This window comes from Oncorhynchus gorbuscha, linkage group LG26, assembly GCF_021184085.1.
Source record: "Oncorhynchus gorbuscha isolate QuinsamMale2020 ecotype Even-year linkage group LG26, OgorEven_v1.0, whole genome shotgun sequence".
NCBI classification, from domain to species: Eukaryota; Metazoa; Chordata; class Actinopteri; order Salmoniformes; family Salmonidae; genus Oncorhynchus; species Oncorhynchus gorbuscha.
In genome coordinates, this window is record NC_060198.1 from 43,641,038 (window position 1) to 43,662,190 (window position 21,153).

Consider the following 21,153-nt stretch of genomic DNA (forward strand, 5'->3'; position numbering starts at 1 on the left):
ACATCATAACACACAATCTGGATTATATACTCCTGTACACATAAAACCCCAATATAGAATGTAACATAACACACATCATAACACACCCCAATATAGAATGTAACATATCTGGATTACATACACCTGTACACATAAAACCCCAATATAGAATGTAACATAACACACAATCTGGATTACATACACCTGTACAAAAAACCCCAATATAGAATGTAACATAACACATCATAACACACAATCTGGATTACATACACCTGTACACATAAAACCCCAATATAGAATGTAACATAACACACATCATAACACACAATCTGGATTACATACACCTGTACACATAAAACCCCAATATAGAATGTAACATAACACACATCATAACACACAATCTGGATTACATACACCTGTACACATAAAACCCCAATATAGAATGTAACATAACACACATCATAACACACAATCTGGATTACATACACCTGTACACATAAAACCCCAATATAGAATGTAACATAACACACATCATAACACACAATCTGGATTACATACACCTGTACACATAAAACCCCAATATAGAATGTAACATAACACACAATCTGGATTACATACTCCTGTACACATAAAACCACAATATAGAATGTAACATAACACACATCATAACACACAATCTGGATTATATACTCCTGTACACATAAAACCCCAATATAGAATGTAACATAACACACAATCTGGATTACATAACACATAAAACCCCAATATAGAATGTAACATAACACACAATCTGGATTACATACTCCTGTACACATAAAACCCCAATATAGAATGTAACATAACACACAATCTGGATTACATACTCCTGTACACATAAAACCCCAATATAGAATGTAACATAACACACATATCTGGATTACATACTCCTGTACACATGAAACCCCAATATAGAATGTAACATAACACACAATCTGATTACATACACACATGAAACCCCAACATAGAATGTAACATAACACATATCATAACACACAATCTGGATTATATACTCCTGTACACATAAACCCCAATATAGAATGTAACATAACACACATCATAACACACAATCTGGATTACATACACCTGTACACATAAAACCCCAATATAGAATGTAACATAACACACATCATTACATACACCTGTACACATAAAACCCCAATATAGAATTAACACACATCATAACACACAATCTGTACACATAAAACCCCAACATAGAATGTAACATAACACACATCATAACACACAATCTGGATTATATACTCCTGTACACATAAAATAAAACCCCAATATAGAATGTAACATAACACACATCATAACACACAATCTGGTATTAATATAGAATGTAACATAACACCAATCTGTTACATACATAAAAAAACCCCAATATAGAATGTAACATAACACACATCATAACACACAATCTGGATTACATACACCCTGTACACATAAAACCCCAATATAGAATGTAACATAACACACATCATAACACACATAAAACCCCAATATAGAATGTAAAAGAACACACAATCTGGATTACATACACCTGTACACATAAAACCCCAATATAGAATGTAACATAACACACATCATAACACACAATCTGGATTACATACACCTGTACACATAAAACCCCAATATAGAATGTAACATAACACACACACAATCTGGATTAATACACCTGTACACATAAAACCCCAATATAGAATGTAACATAACACACATCATAACACACAATCTGGATTACATACACCTGTACACATAAAACCCCAATATAGAATGTAACATAACACACATCATAACACACAATCTGGATTACATACACCTGTACACATAAAACCCCAATATAGAATGTAACATAACACACATCATAACACACAATCTGGATTACATACACCTGTACACATAAAACCCCAATATAGAATGTAACATAACACACAATCTGGATTACATACTCCTGTACACATAAAACCACAATATAGAATGTAACATAACACACATCATAACACACAATCGGGATTATATACTCCTGTACACATAAAACCCCAATATAGAATGTAACATAACACACAATCTGGATTACATACTCCTGTACACATAAAACCCCAATATAGAATGTAACATAACACACAATCTGGATTACATACACACATAAAAGCCCAATATAGAATGTAACACACACAATCTGGATTACATACACCTGTACACATAAAACCCCAATATAGAATGTAACATAACACACATCATAACACACAATCTGGATTACATACACCTGTACACATAAAACCCCAATATAGAATGTAACATAACACACATCATAACACACAATCGGGATTATATACTCCTGTACACATAAAACCCCAATATAGAATGTAACATAACACCAATCTGGATTACATACACCTGTACAATGAAACCCCAATATAGAATGTAACATAACACACATCATAACACACAATCGGGATTATATACTCCTGTACACATAAAACCCCAATATAGAATGTAACATAACACACATCATAACACACAATCTGGATTACATACACCTGTACACATAAAACCCCAATATAGAATGTAACATAACACACATCATAACACACAATCTGGATTACATACACCTGTACACATAAAACCCCAATATAGAATGTAACATAACACACATCATAACACACAATCTGGATTACATACACCTGTACATATAAAACCCCAATATAGAATGTAACATAACACACATCATAACACACAATCTGGATTACATACACCTGTACACATAAAACCCCAACATAGAATGTAACATAACACACATCATAACACACAATCTGGATTATATACTCCTGTACACATACTCCTGTACAGATAAAACCCCAATATAGAATGTAACATAACACACATCATAACACACAATCTGGATTATATACTCCTGTACACATAAAACCCCAATATAGAATGTAACATAACACACAATCTGGATTACATACACCTGTACACATAAAACCCCAATATAGAATGTAACATAACACACATCATAACACACAATCTGGATTACATACACCTGTACACATAAAACCCCAATATAGAATGTAACATAACACACATCATAACACACAATCTGGATTACATACACCTGTACACATAAAACCCCAATATAGAATGTAACATAACACACACCATAACACACAATCTTGATTACATACACCTGTACACATAAAACCCCAACATAGAATGTAACATAACTCACATCATAACACACAATCTGGATTATATACTCCTGTGTACAGATAAAACCCCAATATAGAATGTAACATAACACACATCATAACACACAATCTGGATTACATACACCTGTACACATAAAACCCCAATATAGAATGTAACATAACACACAATCTGGATTACATACACCTGTACACATAAAACCCCAATATAGAATGTAAAAGAACACACAATCCGGATTACATACACCTGTACACATAAAACCCCAATATAGAATGTAACATAACACACATCATAACACACAATCTGGATTACATACACCTGTACACATAAAACCCCAATATAGAATGTAACATAACACACATAACACACAATCTGCATTACATACACCTGTACACATAAAACCCCAATATAGAATGTAACATAACACACATCATAACACACAATCTGGATTACATACACCTGTACACATAAAACCCCAATATAGAATGTAACATAACACACATCATAACACACAATCTGGATTACATACACCTGTACACATAAAACCCCAATATAGAATGTAACATAACACACATCATAACACACAATCTGGATTACATACACCTGTACACATAAAACCCCAATATAGAATGTAACATAACACACAATCTGGATTACATACTCCTGTACACATAAAACCACAATATAGAATGTAACATAACACACATCATAACACACAATCGGGATTATATACTCCTGTACACATAAAACCCCAATATAGAATGTAACATAACACACAATCTGGATTACATACTCATGTACACATAAAACCCCAATATAGAATGTAACATAACACACAATCTGGATTACATACTCATGTACACATAAAAGCCCAATATAGAATGTAACATAACACACAATCTGGATTACATACACCTGTACACATAAAACCCCAATATAGAATGTAACATAACACACATCATAACACACAATCTGGATTACATACACCTGTACACATAAAACCCCAATATAGAATGTAACATAACACACATCATAACACACAATCGGGATTATATACTCCTGTACACATAAAACCCCAATATAGAATGTAACATAACACACAATCTGGATTACATACACCTGTACACATGAAACCCCAACATAGAATGTAACATAACACATATCATAACACACAATCTGGATTATATACTCCTGTACACATAAAACCCCAATATAGAATGTAACATAACACACATCATAACACACAATCTGGATTACATACACCTGTACACATAAAACCCCAATATAGAATGTAACATAACACACATCATAACACACAATCTGGATTACATACACCTGTACACATAAAACCCCAATATAGAATGTAACATAACACACATCATAACACACAATCTGGATTACATACACCTGTACATATAAAACCCCAATATAGAATGTAACATAACACACACCATAACACACAATCTTGATTACATACACCTGTACACATAAAACCCCAACATAGAATGTAACATAACACACATCATAACACACAATCTGGATTATATACTCCTGTACACATACTCCTGTACAGATAAAACCCCAATATAGAATGTAACATAACACACATCATAACACACAATCTGGATTATATACTCCTGTACACATAAAACCCCAATATAGAATGTAACATAACACACAATCTGGATTACATACACCTGTACACATAAAACCCCAATATAGAATGTAACATAACACACATCATAACACACAATCTGGATTACATACTCCTGTACACATAAAACCACAATATAGAATGTAACATAACACACATCATAACACACAATCGGGATTATATACTCCTGTACACATAAAACCCCAATATAGAATGTAACATAACACACAATCTGGATTACATACTCATGTACACATAAAACCCCAATATAGAATGTAACATAACACACAATCTGGATTACATACACCTGTACACATAAAACCCCAATATAGAATGTAACATAACACACAATCTGGATTACATACTCCTGTACACATAAAACCCCAATATAGAATGTAACATAACACACAATCTGGATTACATACTCCTGTACACATAAAACCCCAATATAGAATGTAACATAACACACAATCTGGATTACATACTCCTGTACACATAAAACCCCAATATAGAATGTAACATAACACACAATCTGGATTACATACTCCTGTACACATAAAACCCCAATATAGAATGTAACATAACACACAATCTGGATTACATACACCTGTACACATGAAACCCCAACATAGAATGTAACATAACACATATCTAACACACAATCTGGATTACATACACCTGTACACATAAAACCCCAATATAGAACACACAATCTGGATTATATACTCCTGTACACATAAAACCCCAATATAGAATGTAACATAACACACAATAACTGGATTACATACACCTGTACACATAAAACCCCAATATAGAATGTAACATAACACACATCATAACACACAATCTGGATTACATACACCTGTACACATAAAACCCCAATATAGAATGTAACATAACACACATCATAACACACAATCTGGATTACATACACCTGTACATATAAAACCCCAATATAGAATGTAACATAACACACACCATAACACACAATCTTGATTACATACACCTGTACACATAAAACCCCAACATAGAATGTAACATAACACACATCATAACACACAATCTGGATTATATACTCCTGTACACATACTCCTGTACAGATAAAACCCCAATATAGAATGTAACATAACACACATCATAACACACAATCTGGATTATATACTCCTGTACACATAAAACCCCAATATAGAATGTAACATAACACACAATCTGGATTACATACACCTGTACACATAAAACCCCAATATAGAATGTAACATAACACACATCATAACACACAATCTGGATTACATACTCCTGTACACATAAAACCACAATATAGAATGTAACATAACACACATCATAACACACAATCGGGATTATATACTCCTGTACACATAAAACCCCAATATAGAATGTAACATAACACACAATCTGGATTACATACTCATGTACACATAAAACCCCAATATAGAATGTAACATAACACACAATCTGGATTACATACACCTGTACACATAAAACCCCAATATAGAATGTAACATAACACACAATCTGGATTACATACTCCTGTACACATAAAACCCCAATATAGAATGTAACATAACACACAATCTGGATTACATACTCCTGTACACATAAAACCCCAATATAGAATGTAACATAACACACAATCTGGATTACATACTCCTGTACACATAAAACCCCAATATAGAATGTAACATAACACACAATCTGGATTACATACTCCTGTACACATAAAACCCCAATATAGAATGTAACATAACACACAATCTGGATTACATACACCTGTACACATGAAACCCCAACATAGAATGTAACATAACACATATCATAACACACAATCTGGATTATATACTCCTGTACACATAAAACCCCAATATAGAATGTAACATAACACACATCATAACACACAATCTGGATTACATACACCTGTACACATAAAACCCCAATATAGAATGTAACATAACACACATCATAACACACAATCTGGATTACATACACCTGTACACATAAAACCCCAATATAGAATGTAACATAACACACATCATAACACACAATCTGGATTACATACACCTGTACATATAAAACCCCAATATAGAATGTAACATAACACACACCATAACACACAATCTTGATTACATACACCTGTACACATAAAACCCCAACATAGAATGTAACATAACACACATCATAACACACAATCTGGATTATATACTCCTGTACACATACTCCTGTACAGATAAAACCCCAATATAGAATGTAACATAACACACATCATAACACACAATCTGGATTATATACTCCTGTACACATAAAACCCCAATATAGAATGTAACATAACACACAATCTGGATTACATACTCCTGTACACATAAAACCCCAACATAGAATGTAACATAACACATATCATAACACACAATCTGGATTACATACACCTGTACACATAAAACCCCAATATAGAATGTAACATAACACACAATCTGGATTACATACACCTGTACACATAAAACCCCAATATAGAATGTAAAAGAACACACAATCCGGATTACATACACCTGTACACATAAAACCCCAATATAGAATATAACATAACACATATCATAACACACAATCTGGATTACATACACCTGTACACATAAAACCCCAATATAGAATGTAACATAACACACATCATAACACACAATCTGGATTACATACTCCTGTACACATAAAACCCCAATATAGAATGTAACATAACACACATCATAACACACAATCTGGATTATATACTCCTGTACACATAAAACCCCAATATAGAATGTAACATAACACACAATCTGGATTATATACTCCTGTACACATAAAACCCCAACATAGAATGTAACATAACACACATCATAACACACAATCTGGATTACATACACCTGTACACATAAAACCCCAATATAGAATGTAACATAACACACATCATAACACACAATCTGGATTACATACTCCTGTACACATAAAAACCCAATATAGAATGTAACATAACACACAATCTGGATTACATACACCTGTACACATAAAACCCCAACATAGAATGTAACATAACACACAATCTGGATTATATACTCCTGTACACATAAAACCCCAACATAGAATGTAACATAACACATATCATAACACACAATCTGGATTACATACTCCTGTACACATAAAAACCCAATATAGAATGTAACATAACACACATCATAACACACAATCTGGATTATATACACCTGTACACATAAAACCCCAATATAGAATGTAACATAACACACATCATAACACACAATCTGGATTACATACACCTGTACACATAAAACCCCAATATAGAATGTAACATAACACACATCATAACACACAATCTGGATTACATACACCTGTACACATAAAACCCCAATATAGAATGTAACATAACACACAATCCCGATTACATACACCTGTACACATAAGCAGTGATCAAAAACATTGCTTGCTCTATGGGGATTTAGGATGGGTATCTGTATAGCACTTTGTGACAACTGCCGATGCAACGTGGCTTTATAAAATACATTTGACTGAACAGAGTACAGTGGGAAATCCCAATCTAACTTGCATATAGAATGACATGTATAGATGACAACTCATAAATTTCCATCTATTTCACACACACGCTCCCCAGTGGTGCAGCGGCCTAAGGCACTGCATCTCAGTGCTTGAACCGCCACTACAGACACCCTGGTTAAAATCCAGGGTGTATCACAACCGGCCCGTGATTGGGAGTCCCATAGGGCGGCGCACAATTGTCCGGGTTTGGCCGGTGTAGGCCGTTATTGTAAAAAAAAAAATTGTTCTTAATTAACTGACTTGCCTAGTTAGATAAAGGTTTTAAAAAAAAGAAAGACTTGCCTCCTCTTACCTTATGTTTAGGGAACATAGCAGGGTCCTGTGCAGTGTTTGGTCAGAGGTTCAGACCCAGCAAGAGGAGGAGAAGAAGAGAGAGGGAGCGGTAGGTCCTGTTCAGTGTTTGGAGGTTGCTGTGCTGCTGAGTGAGGTATAGCATAGCCACTGTGGGGTTGATCATCTGATTGTGGGGGAGGGGAGAGCGAGTTAAGGGTGAGGGGGGTCACCGGGGTAGAGAGAAAGTGGGGGGAAGGAGAGGAGGAATGGTTGGAAGGAGTAGAGGTAGGGAGGGAGGGAGGGAAAAAGCGGGAGGGAGGATGTCTGGGGAGGGGGGTGTTGATCGATTCCAGGCTTGGCGTTTCCAGACAGGCTGAATGGTCAGAGGTCACCTGGTCTCATTTCCTATGAAAGAGAGGTTGTGTGTGTCTGTCTGGTTTGGCCATGCGTGTGTTTGTCTGTCGGCTCCCACACTCCTCCTGCATGGGGCTGGACTGGCTGCTCACATAACAAGATCACATGGACATACCTCCAGCAACAAACATCTAAATAGATACTAACAGCCAGGCACATCCCCACTTACACACACAACTGTATCCTATACACTTATTAAAACCCACGTTATACACGTAGAATTACCCACGGACATAAACATATACATATATCCAAAACATCTAGGCTATTTATATATTTGCACACATAAACAAACACACATGTACGTATATATTGGTAGGCTACATATATACAGGGCTTGAAGTAAAATGTTTTAGCCACTTGTCTAACACACACATTTATTGTACTATCCTTGTAGGGACCAAACAATTGATTCCTATTCAAAATCCTATGTTCCCTAATCCCTAACTCGAGACCTAACCCTATTTATAGCCCTAATCTTAACCTTAACCTTAAACCTAACCCATAAACCTAAAAAAACATTTTTCTTGTGGGGACTGGCCAAATGTCTGAATTGTACTTGTTTAACTATCCTTGTGAGGGTTTCTGGTCCCAGACTTCTGGTCCACACAAGGATAGGAAAACCAAACCACACAAATTGCAGACAGAGAGAGCATGCTAATTGCACCCACACAGACAGTGATGGAGTGGGGACACTTAACACTCCACTGTTAGCACAACTCTCTGCTAACAACAACCAAAATAAACATTTAGCATTGACCCTCACACACCCTCACACGCAAACACACATGCACTTACATACGCTCAAGTCCACACACACACAGAGCGAAGGGGGAGCGAGGGTTTTACTCTGTCTCTGTCTGATATTGCTGAACTGCTATGTCAGGGTCAGTGAATTGGTGTGTGTGTGTGTGTGTGTGTGTGTGTGTGTGTGTGTGTGTGTGTGTGTGTGTGTGTGTGTGTGTGTGTGTGTGTGTGTGTGTGTGTGTGTGTGTGTGTGTGTGTGTGTGTGTGTGTGTGTGTGTGTGTGTGTGTGTGTGTGTGTGTGTGCGCACACACACCAGTCCCAATTGAAGTGAATGGCAATTGCATTAAAGTATTGATCCAGTCTGGGGCAGGTAGACACAGACTCAGTCACCCAGACGAGGGGGAAGGTCCATCACCATTCCCATTACCTCTGACATCTTCATCAATAACCCTCACAACACACACGTTAATGTATTATGCCTAACGCTCTAAAACAGACACACATTCAGTGGCAGGGATTCAATTAGTACTATCAAACCGACATGGGTAAGACGACAACATGCACTGTAACTACTATCATACTATCATATAACACTCTGAGGTGTGAATGGAAATCACTCACCACAAATAAATTCACTCGCTGGAACTCATACTATTGTGAAAATGTTCTCCATGCATGACTACATGGATGCATATTAAAACACTAGCCATGCAAGCCTCCATTAAATAGCCCCCAGTAGCTGCATCATGCATTCATGTCCAAGCACACAAACAGCCCTTGACACATGTGTCACATCATATTTATGTCTGGTTGTAAGAAACTCTTCCATAGGATGACAATGCATTCAGATGTTATATCCAGATCTATGAAAGTGCTATGTCCTTCCTTACAACATGGAAATGTACTTTATATAAAACATTACAAGCAGGATATAAAAATAGTAAATGACTGTAATGATTTAAGATAGATTGCAGGTAGAATGCACTTACCCTCTGTCCTCCTGTGTCCAGCCCCGCCACATGCAGCCAGACACTCTGTCTCTCTCTCCTCCTCTCTGCCCCCGCCGTTTCTCTCCCTCGCCCCGCATTCCTCTATCTCTGTCTATCCCTTCCTTTACCCCCTCTCCTTTACATCCTCTATTCTCCCCGTTTGCGAACTCTGCCCTCTCTTTCTCTCTCTCTCTATTCTCACTCATCCGTCTCCTTCACCCCCCCCCCCCGTGCCTCTCCCTGTTTTGTATTTCCTTCCTTCCCCTCCCCGGTCTATCACTCTTTCTCTCTCTCCTTCTTCACCTCTCCAATGTCTTATCCCCGCCGCTGTAAACTTAACTGCAGACTGCCTGGTGTTTCTGTGCCTGTGTGTGTGTGTCTATGTGAGAGAGAGAGAGAGAGAGAGAGAGAGAGAGAGAGAGAGAGAGAGAGAGAGAGAGAGAGAGAGAGAGAGAGAGAGAGAGAGAGAGAGAGAGAGAGAGAGAGAGAGAGAGAGAGAGAGAGAGAAGTGCAAACCAGGACATGCAGCCTGTGTCAGTTTGAATGAATATTGTGTACGCTCTGCCTCTCCCTATTACCCCTCTCCCCCTCCTCCACCCTGTCTCTCTCTCCCTCTCGTGTGTGCTTGCATCCTCTCTCTCCCACCTTCAAAAATGTTCACACTCCATTTATATTTATACACATGCCACCCTTAATCCCTGTCATTCCACTATCTTTATTCTTTCTGTCTTTCTCTTGCACACACGCACACACACACGCACACTGTATTTATTAACCCCTTTGTATAATCTTTGTATAATACTATCATATAAATGTCACAATCTGACCATTATTTGCGTTGTTTGATTCTATGTTTTGTTTGGTCAGGGTGTGATATGAGTGGGCATTCTATGTTGCATGTCTAGTTAGTCTGTTTCTATGTGTTTTGGCCTGATATGGTTCTCAATCAGTGGCAGGTGTTTGTCGTTGTCTCTGATTGGGAACCATATTAAGGTAGCCTGTTTTGTATTGTGGTTGGTGGGTTATAATCTATGTGATGTTGCATGTTTGCACTCAGTGTTGATAGCGGTCACGTTCATTTTATTATTTTGTTTGTTTGTTTGTTTAGTGTACTTCGTGTTTTTCGTCATTCAATAAAAGTATGTATTCACACCATGCTGCGTTTTGTTCTCCTCACTACGACGATCGTGACAGAATAACCCACCAACAATGGACCAAGCAGCGTGGTAATGGGCAGCAGCAGCAGCGGGAAAGAACACAGGACTCCTGGACATGGGAGGAGATTCTGGACGGCAAAGGACCCTGGGCACAGCCAGGGGAATATCGCCGCCCAAAAAGCAGAGCTGGAGGCAGCGAAAGCAGAGAGGCGCCGGTATGAGGAGGCAGCACGGCAGCGTGGCTGGAAGCCCGAGAGGCAGCCCCCAAAAATTATTGGGGGTGGCACACAGGGATTGTGGCAAAGCCAGGTAGGAGACCTGCGCCAACTTCCTATGCTTACCGGAGAGAGAGAGGAACCGGGCAGGCACCGTGTTATGCGGTGAAGTGCACTGTGTCCCCAGTGCGGGTGCATAGCCCGGTTCGGTACATTCCAGCTCCTCTATCGGCCGGGCTTGAGTGGGCATCGAGCCAGGTGCCATGAAGCTGGCTCTAGCATCTGGTCTCCAGTGCGTCTCCTCGGGCCGGCATACATGGCACCAGCCTTACGCATGGTGTCCCCGGTTCACTAGCACAGCCCAGTGCGGGCTATTCCACCTCGCCGCACTGGCCTGGCTACGGGGAGCATTCAACCAGGTAAGGTTGGGCAGGCTCGGTGCTCAAGATCTCCAGTGCGCCTTCACGGTCCGGTCTATCCGGTGCCACCTCCACGCACCAGCCCTCCGGTGGCAGCCCCCCGCACCAGGCTGTCTTTCCGTCTCATCCCTACAGGTGCTCCCGTCTGTCCTGAGCCGCCAGAGTCTCCCGTCTGTCCTGAGCCGCCAGAGTCTCCCGTCTGTCCTGAGCCGCCAGAGTCTCCCGTCTGTCCTGAGCCGCCAGTCAGCCAGGAGCCGCCAGAGCCGCCAGGAGCCGCCAGAGCTGCCCCTCAGTCCAGAGCTGCCCCTCAGTCCGGAGCTGCCCCTCAGTCCGGAGCTGCCCCTCAGTCTAGTGGGGTCTTTAATTAGGGTCTTAGACCCAAGGTCGGAAGCGAGGGTCGCCACTCGAAAAAGGCCCTTGAAGAGGGAAATGACTATGGTGGGGTGGGGTCCACGTGCCGTGCCAGAGCCGCCACCGTGGCCAGATGCCCACCCAGACCCTCCCCTATAGGTTTAGGTTTTGCGGCCGGAGTACTCACACTCTGACCATTATTTGCTTTGTTTGTTTCTATGTTTTGTTTGGTCAGGGTGTGATATGAGTGGGCATTCTATGTTGCATGTCTAGTTAGTCTGTTTCTATGTGTTTTGGCCTGATATGGTTCTCAATCAGTGGCAGGTGTTTGTCATTGTCTCTGATAGGCTACCTAAATATGGTTCCCAGTTTTGTATTATGGTTGGTGGGTTATTGTCTATGTGATGTTGCATGTTTGCACTCAGTGTTGATAGCGGTCACATTCGTTTTGTTAATTTGTTTGTTTGTTTAGTGTACTTCGTGTTTTTTTCATCATTCATTAAAAGTATGTATTCACACCACGCTGCCCTTTGGTCTCCTCACTACAACGATCGTGACAGTAAATGCTGCTCTATTCCAAGTCTTTTGTAACTGAAAGACCCTAGACTCACAGGCATGTCATTATTTATTGGGAGATATTTGGAGCTATGATGTTTCCTTTTGTAGTCGTACTACTTTGATAAAGAAACTAAAACAAATCTAAATTTAACCAAATGTGCCATAAAATGGCAAGTGAAACAAAAATACTATTACTTGTGGTTTGTATCTTCCATAGAGTTTGGATGGATGCATTGGTTCACATTTTATGAATGTAATTTGCATGAAATAAAACTAACCAAAGCCGAACACAAATAATAAATAAGCTTGCTGTTGTGGGATAAACCTAAAAACAGAACAATTCCCCCGCGTTATTGATAAACCTCTCCTCCAATATCATTATTCCTCTACTCTTCTTGCTCTCTACCCCTCTCTCCATCCGCTCTCCTTCATCCGCTCTCCTTAGTTACATATTGATTAGTTAGTGTGTATGGGGCTGGTGCTGCTGTGGTCATTGAGGTCAACATGGTGGCCAGACACCCCCCTCCCTCTCTTCCTCTCTCTTCATGCAGAAGCTAGGCATGCAAATTGCAATCAGCTATAGAATTATGTGAAAAAGACATGGGACAACAATGCCAACATTCTCCGGAGACTATTCCTGTACTGGTGAGTGGAACTGGATAAGAGCTTTTCCTTGTTCCAGTATCTCTCAACCTTGGGCCATGCGGGACCGGACATGATATTGCTGTTCCTTCTTTGTGGACCTCTTACATTGCAACAAACACTTGAGAGTTCACTAAATCTGTATAAGATAACAATCTGGCAAACCAAAAGAGCAGCAGAAGAACATCGCTTTAGTCTATGACATCATGGTCGTCCTCTCCCGATACATGTATAGAATATGAGGCGGAATATCCTGTACGTCTGGTCCTGTCCTAATCCTATAGACCTGCCACTTGGACTGAGGGGTAGGCGTAACATAGTAAATGAAAATCCGGGCCACTGAAATTAGTATGATATGTTATGTTTGGTATTGTCACGGATCCCTCCGGAACTTTCATTACGCACACCTGTCCCCTATTCCCACTGATTAGTACTTGTATATGTGTGCCCTTTGGTTCCCATTGGGCTGTTGATTATTGTTATAATGTCCATTGGTACGTGTGAGTACCTGTGCTGTGTGTTTTGGCCTTCATGCCATTGTGGATTGTGCAGATGATGACAGGTCTTGTCCAGTGTGTTAATTATTGTGCGCGTGTGTTATTTATTAGAGGTACTCCTCTCTCTTTTGTTTGGGTTTCAACTCTGTGTTTATGTTGCGTGTTTGTTTGGTCTTTGTCCCCGTGCCTTTACACGGCACGCCATAATTTGGGGCTTAATAAAAAACCTTATTACGCGTTCCTGTGTCTGTCTCCCGAATCATAATTATGCCAACGTGACAGGTATGGTATATATTCATTTGTGAATGTCCATCATCCATTTTGTATGATATGTTACAAATTACAATTTGTATGATATGTTATGAATTAAAATTAATATGACAAACCCAAAATGGTTTTCAAGTAGATTATTAAGAAAGGCTCATCCTTTGTTAAAATGTCCTTTTTGCCTTTATACAGATTACAACTTCTCATTTCCGACTAATTGAAAATGAAATTGTGTTTAAAGTATCGCCCTTTCTTAAACAAGCTGTCACGCCCTGACCTTAGAGCTTTTTACATCTCTATTTTGGTTTGGTCAGGGTGTGATTTGGGTGGGTATTCTATGTTCCTTTTTCTATGTTTTTGTATTTCTTTGTTTTGGCCGGGTATGTTTCTCAATCAGGGACAGTTGTCTATCGTTGTCTCTGATTGGGAACCATACTTAGGTAGCTTTTTCCCACAGGGTTTTTGTGGGTAGTTAATTTCTGTTTAGTGTTTTGCACCTTTCAGGACTGTTTCGGTGATTCCTTTTGTTATTTTGTTGTTAGTGTTGAGTTTTAATAAAGTAATAAAGTAATCCTGAACACGCTGCCGCTTTGGTCTGATGATTCCTCGTCTTCCGACGACGAATACCGTTACACAAGCCATACAATTTCAGTTTTATCCTCCAGAAAAGATAAAACAAATATTACAACAAATTTATGATTAAATTCAAATATACTGATTAAAAAAACATTCTTTATGGAAGAAAATGTTTAAATATGGTATTATATTTGTTCCTGTTATAAATAGAAACGGAGGAGTTGTCACATTCCCATATATTTTCGATAACTGCATATCTGCTTAATCCAAATGTACAACCAATTGATTGCAGCACTACCACAAAACTGGAGGAGGCAAGCGAAAAACGGAGAAGGTAGGGAACTTGTTTGCCTGCCATATATTAAAGATACAAATTGGCTGAAAGGAACTGGCATAAATAGAATAATATACCAGTTTCATCTGAGGACAAATGTTGACAGTTGCGCCATACAGGGTGCAACATAAATAGGAGGAACTTTTGTACCAATTCCATGGCATATGGTTTATGAACGGGTACAAAAAACTACACTTGATTCAACACTTAGTTTTTCAATTTAAATTATTCTATAAAATTATTGCCACCAATAGATTGCTATATACAGTGGGGCAAAAAAGTATTTAGTCAGCCACCAATTGTGCAAGTTCTCCCACTTAAAAAGATGAGAGAGGCCTGTAATTTTCATCATAGGTACACTTCAACTATGACAGACAAAATGAGAATTTTTTATATATTTTTTAATCACATTGTAGGATTTTTTATGAATTTATTTGCAAATTATGGTGGAAAATAAGTATTTGGTCAATAACAAAAGTTTATCTCAATATTTTGTTATATACCCTTTGTTGGCAATGACAGAGGTCAGACGTTTTCTGTAAGTCTTCACAAGGTTTTCACACACTGTTGCTGGGATTTTGGCCCATTCTTCCATGCAGATCTCCTCTAGAGCAATGATGTTTTGGGCTGTTGCTGGGCAACACGGACATTCAACTCGCTCCAATGATTTTCTATGGGGTTGAGATCTGGAGACTGGCTAGGCCACTCCAGGACCTTGAAATGCTTCTTACGAAGCCACTCCTTCGTTGCCCGGGCGGTGTGTTTGGGATCATTGTCATGCTGAAAGACCCAGCCACGTTTCATCGTCAATGCCCTTTCTGATGGATTGAGGTTTTCACTCAGAATCTCATGATACATGGCCCCATTCTTTCCTTTACATGGATCAGTCGTCCTGGTCCCTTTGCAGAAAAACAGCCCCAAAGCATGATGTTTCCACCCCAAGATTCACAGTAGGTATGGTGTTCTTTGGATGCAACTCAGCATTCTTTGTCCTCCAAACACGACGAGTTGAGTTTTTACCAAAAAGTTATATTTTGGTTTCATCTGACCATATGACATTCTCCCAATCTTCTTCTGGATCATCCAAATGCTCTCTAGCAAACTTCAGACGGGCCTGGACAAGTACTGGCTTAAGCAGGGGGACATGGCACTGCAGGATTTGAGTCCCTGGCGGCGTAGTGTGTTACTGATGGTAGGCTTTGTTACTTTGGTCCCAGCTCTCTGCAGGTCATTCACTAGGTCCCCCCGTGTGGTTCTGGGATTTTTGCTCACCGTTCTTGTGATCATTTTGACCCCACGGGGTGAGATTTTGCGTGGAGCCCCAGATCGAGGGAGATTATCAGTGGTCTTGTATGTCTTCCATTACCTAATAATTGCTCCCACAGTTAATTTCTTCAAACCAAGCTGCTTACCTATTGCAGATTCAGTCTTCCCAGCCTGGTGCAGGTCTACAATTTTGTTTCTGGTGTCCTTTGACAGCTCTTTGGTCTTGGCCATAGTGGAGATTGGAGTGTGACTGTTTGAGGTTGTGGACAGGTGTCTTTTATACTGATAACAAGTTCAAACAGGTGCCATTAATACAGGTAACGAGTGGAGGACAGAGGAGCCTCTTAAAGAAGTTACTGGTCTGTGAGATCCAGAAATGTTGCTTGTTTGTAGGTGACCAAATACTTATTTTCCACCATAATTTGCTAATAAATTCATTAAAAATCCTACAATGTGATTTTCTGGATTTTCTTCCTCATTTTGTCTGTCATAGTTGAAGTGAATCTATGATGAAAATGACAGGACTCTCTCATCTTTTTAAGTGGGAGAACTTGCACAATTGGTGGCTGACTAAATACTTTTCCCCCCACTATATATGGGGCATACAACAATCTCAGCTCTGTAGATTTTGCTGCGAAGAGACAGAATCAATAGTTAATTTATTCTGGTATTGCCACGATGTAGCTTGTTTCTGGTCACAGGTTCAGGAATGGTTAAAAAAAATCACAACATGCAATTAAAATTAACCTTACAAATAGCAACGTTGGGCGATTTGGAAAGCCATAGTCAATAAATAATATAATAATACTCATAAGAAAGGTTTTCATCTTAAGCTCACAACCTGCGGATACAATATGATTAGAATGGTTCAAACATTTTGTAAAACACCACAGCACAATTGAAAAAAATATGGCACATGGAAACCAAATGAGGGTGGTCTATGGTGATAGGTGGGTTGGGCTGAGCGAGGCTGAGGGGTGGTCTATGGTGATAGGTGGGATGGGCTGAGCGAGGCTGAGGGGTGGTCTATGGTGATAGGTGGGTTGGGCTGAGCGAGGCTGAGGGGTGGTCTATGGTGATAGGTGGGTTGGGCTGAGCGAGGCTGAGGGGTGGTCTATGGTGATAGGTGGGTTGGGCTGAGCGAGGCTGAGGGGTGGTCTATGGTGATAGGTGGGTTGGGCTGAGCGAGGCTGAGGGGTGGTCTACGGTGATAGGTGGGTTGGGCTGAGCGAGGCTGAGGGGTGGTCTATGGTGATAGGTGGGTTGGGCTGAGCGAGGCTGAGGGGTGGTCTATGGTGATAGGTGGGTTGGGCTGAGCGAGGCTGAGGGGTGGTCTATGGTGATAGGTGGGTTGGGCTGAGCGAGGCTGAGGGGTGGTCTATGGTGATAGGTGGGTTGGGCTGAGCGAGGCTGAGGGGTGGTCTATGGTGATAGGTGGGATGGGCTGAGCGAGGCTGAGGGGTGGTCTATGGTGATAGGTGGGATGGGCTGAGCGAGGCTGAGGGGTGGTCTATGGTGATAGGTGGGTTGGGCTGAGCGAGGCTGAGGGGTGGTCTATGGTGATAGGTGGGTTGGGCTGAGCGAGGCTGAGGGGTGGTCTATGGTGATAGGTGGGTTGGGCTGAGCGAGGCTGAGGGGTGGTCTATGGTGATAGGTGGGTTGGGCTGAGCGAGGCTGAGGGGTGGTCTATGGTGATAGGTGGGTTGGGCTGAGCGAGGCTGAGGGGTGGTCTATGGTGATAGGTGGGTTGGGCTGAGCGAGGCTGAGTGGTGGTCTATGGTGATAGGTGGGTTGGGCTGAGCGAGGCTGAGGGGTGGTCTATGGTGATAGGTGGGTTGGGCTAAGCGAGGCTGAGGGGTGGTCTATGGTGATAGGTGGGTTGGGCTAAGCGAGGCTGAGGGGTGGTCTATGGTGAGGGTTGGGATTAAAGAGCTTATGTTTGGTAATGTATTATTGTTATGTGATTGCTTTATATAAAAGTACAATGTATGTAAAATGTGTATGTAACATGTATGTATATGTAGCCAAAAATCTGTAAAAAAAACAAAGATATTTGACCTCCGAAGGGGGGGTTAGAGGGGTTAACACAATTTTAAACTCAGCTTTGAGGCAAGCAACATTGAGGCATGCATGAGAGCATCAGCTGTTCCAGGTGACTGTGATCACGCTCTCCGTAGCTGACGTGAGTAAGACCTTTAAACAGGTCAATATTCACAAGGCTGCGGGGCCAGACAGATTACCAGGACGTGTGCTCCGGGCATATGCTGACCAACTGGCAGGTGTCTTCACTGACATTTTTAACATGTCCCTGATTAAGTCTGTAATACCCACATGTTTCAAGCAGACCACCATAGTCCCTGTGCCCAAGAACACAAAGGCAACCTGCCTAAATGACTACAGACCTGTAGCACTCATGTCCATTGATATGAAGTGCTTTGAAAGGTTGGTAATGGCTCACATCAACACCGTTATCCCAGAAACCCTAGACCCACTCCAATTTGCATATCGTCCAAACAGATCCAAAGATGATGCAATCTCTATTGCACTCCACACTGCCCTTTCCCACCTGGACAAAAGGAACACTTATGTGAGAATGCTATTCATTGACTCCAGCTCGGCGTTCAACACTATAGTACCCTCAAAGCTCATTACTAAGTTAAGGATCCTGGGACTAAACACCTCCCTCTGCAACTGGATCCTGTACTTCCTGACGGGCCGCCCTCAGGTGGTGAGGGTAGGTAGCAACACATCTGCCACGCTAATCCTCAACACTGGAGCTCCCCAGGGGGTGTGTGCTCAGTCCCCTCCTGTACTCCCTGTTTACCCATGACTGCATGGCCAGGCTCGACTCCAACACCATTATTATGTTTGTAGACGACACAACAGTGGGCACAACGACGAGACAGCCTATAGGGAGGAGGTCAGAGACCTGGCCGGGTGGTGCCAGAATAACAACCTATCCGTCAACGTAACCAAGACTAAGGAGATTATTTCGGACTACGGGAAAAGGAGGACCGAGCATGCCCACATTCTCATTGACGGGCTGTAGTGGACAGGTGGAGAGCTTCAAGTTCCTTGGTGTCCACATCAACAAAAAACTAGAATGGTCCTAACACACCAAGACAGTCATGAAGAGGGCACGACAAAGCCTATTCCCCCTCAGGAAACTAAAAAGATTTGGCATGGGTCCTCAGATCCTCAAAAGGTTCTACAGCTGCAACATCGAGAGCATCCTGTTGCTGGTTGCATAACTGCCTGGTACGGCAACTGCTCGGCCTCCGACTGCAAGGCACTACAGAGGGTAGTGCGTATGGCCCAGTACATAACTGGGGCTAAGCTGCCTGCCATCCAGGACCTCTAAACCAGGCGGTGTCAGAGGAAGGCCCTAAAAATGGTCAAAGACCCCAGCCACCCCAGTCATAGACTGTTCTCTCTACTACCGCATGGCAAGTGGTACCGGGGTGCCAAGACTAGGACAAAAAGGCTTCTCAACAGTTTGTACCCCCAAGCCATAAGACTCCTGAACAGGTCATCAAATGGCTACCCAGACTATTTGCATTGTGTGCCACCTACCACCCGCCAAACCCCTCTTTTACGCTACTGCTACTCTCTGTTCATCATATATGCATAGTCACTTTAACCATATCTACATGTACATACTACCTCAATCAGACTGACTAACCGATGTCTGTATGTAACCTCGCTACTGTATATAGCCTGTCTTTTTACTGTTGTTTTATTTCTTTACCTACCTACTGTTCACCTAATACCTTTTTTGCACTATTGGTTAGAGTCTGCAAGTAAGCATTTCACTGTAAGGTTGTATTCAGCGCAAGTAACAAATAAACTTTGATTTGAAGAAATGTCCTCTCACTGTCAACTGCGTTTATTTTCAGCAAACTTAACATGTGTAAATATTTGTATGAACATAATATTCAACAACTGAGACA

The 21,153-nt window shown here is 40.7% G+C and overlaps 1 protein-coding gene across 3 annotated transcripts in view; it reads right to left on the reverse strand.

Moving 5' to 3' along the window:
• The window catches only part of LOC124015098, a 61,232-nt gene extending 50,138 nt beyond the window's left edge, over window positions 1–11,094 (reverse strand). For all 3 annotated transcript variants that reach the window (XR_006835096.1, XR_006835095.1, XR_006835094.1), the window contains exon 1: window positions 10,922–11,094. The gene's annotated coding sequence lies outside the window, so the exon portion shown is untranslated. The remainder of the gene's footprint in view (window positions 1–10,921) is intronic.
• Window positions 11,095–21,153: the final 10,059 nt, after the last annotated feature.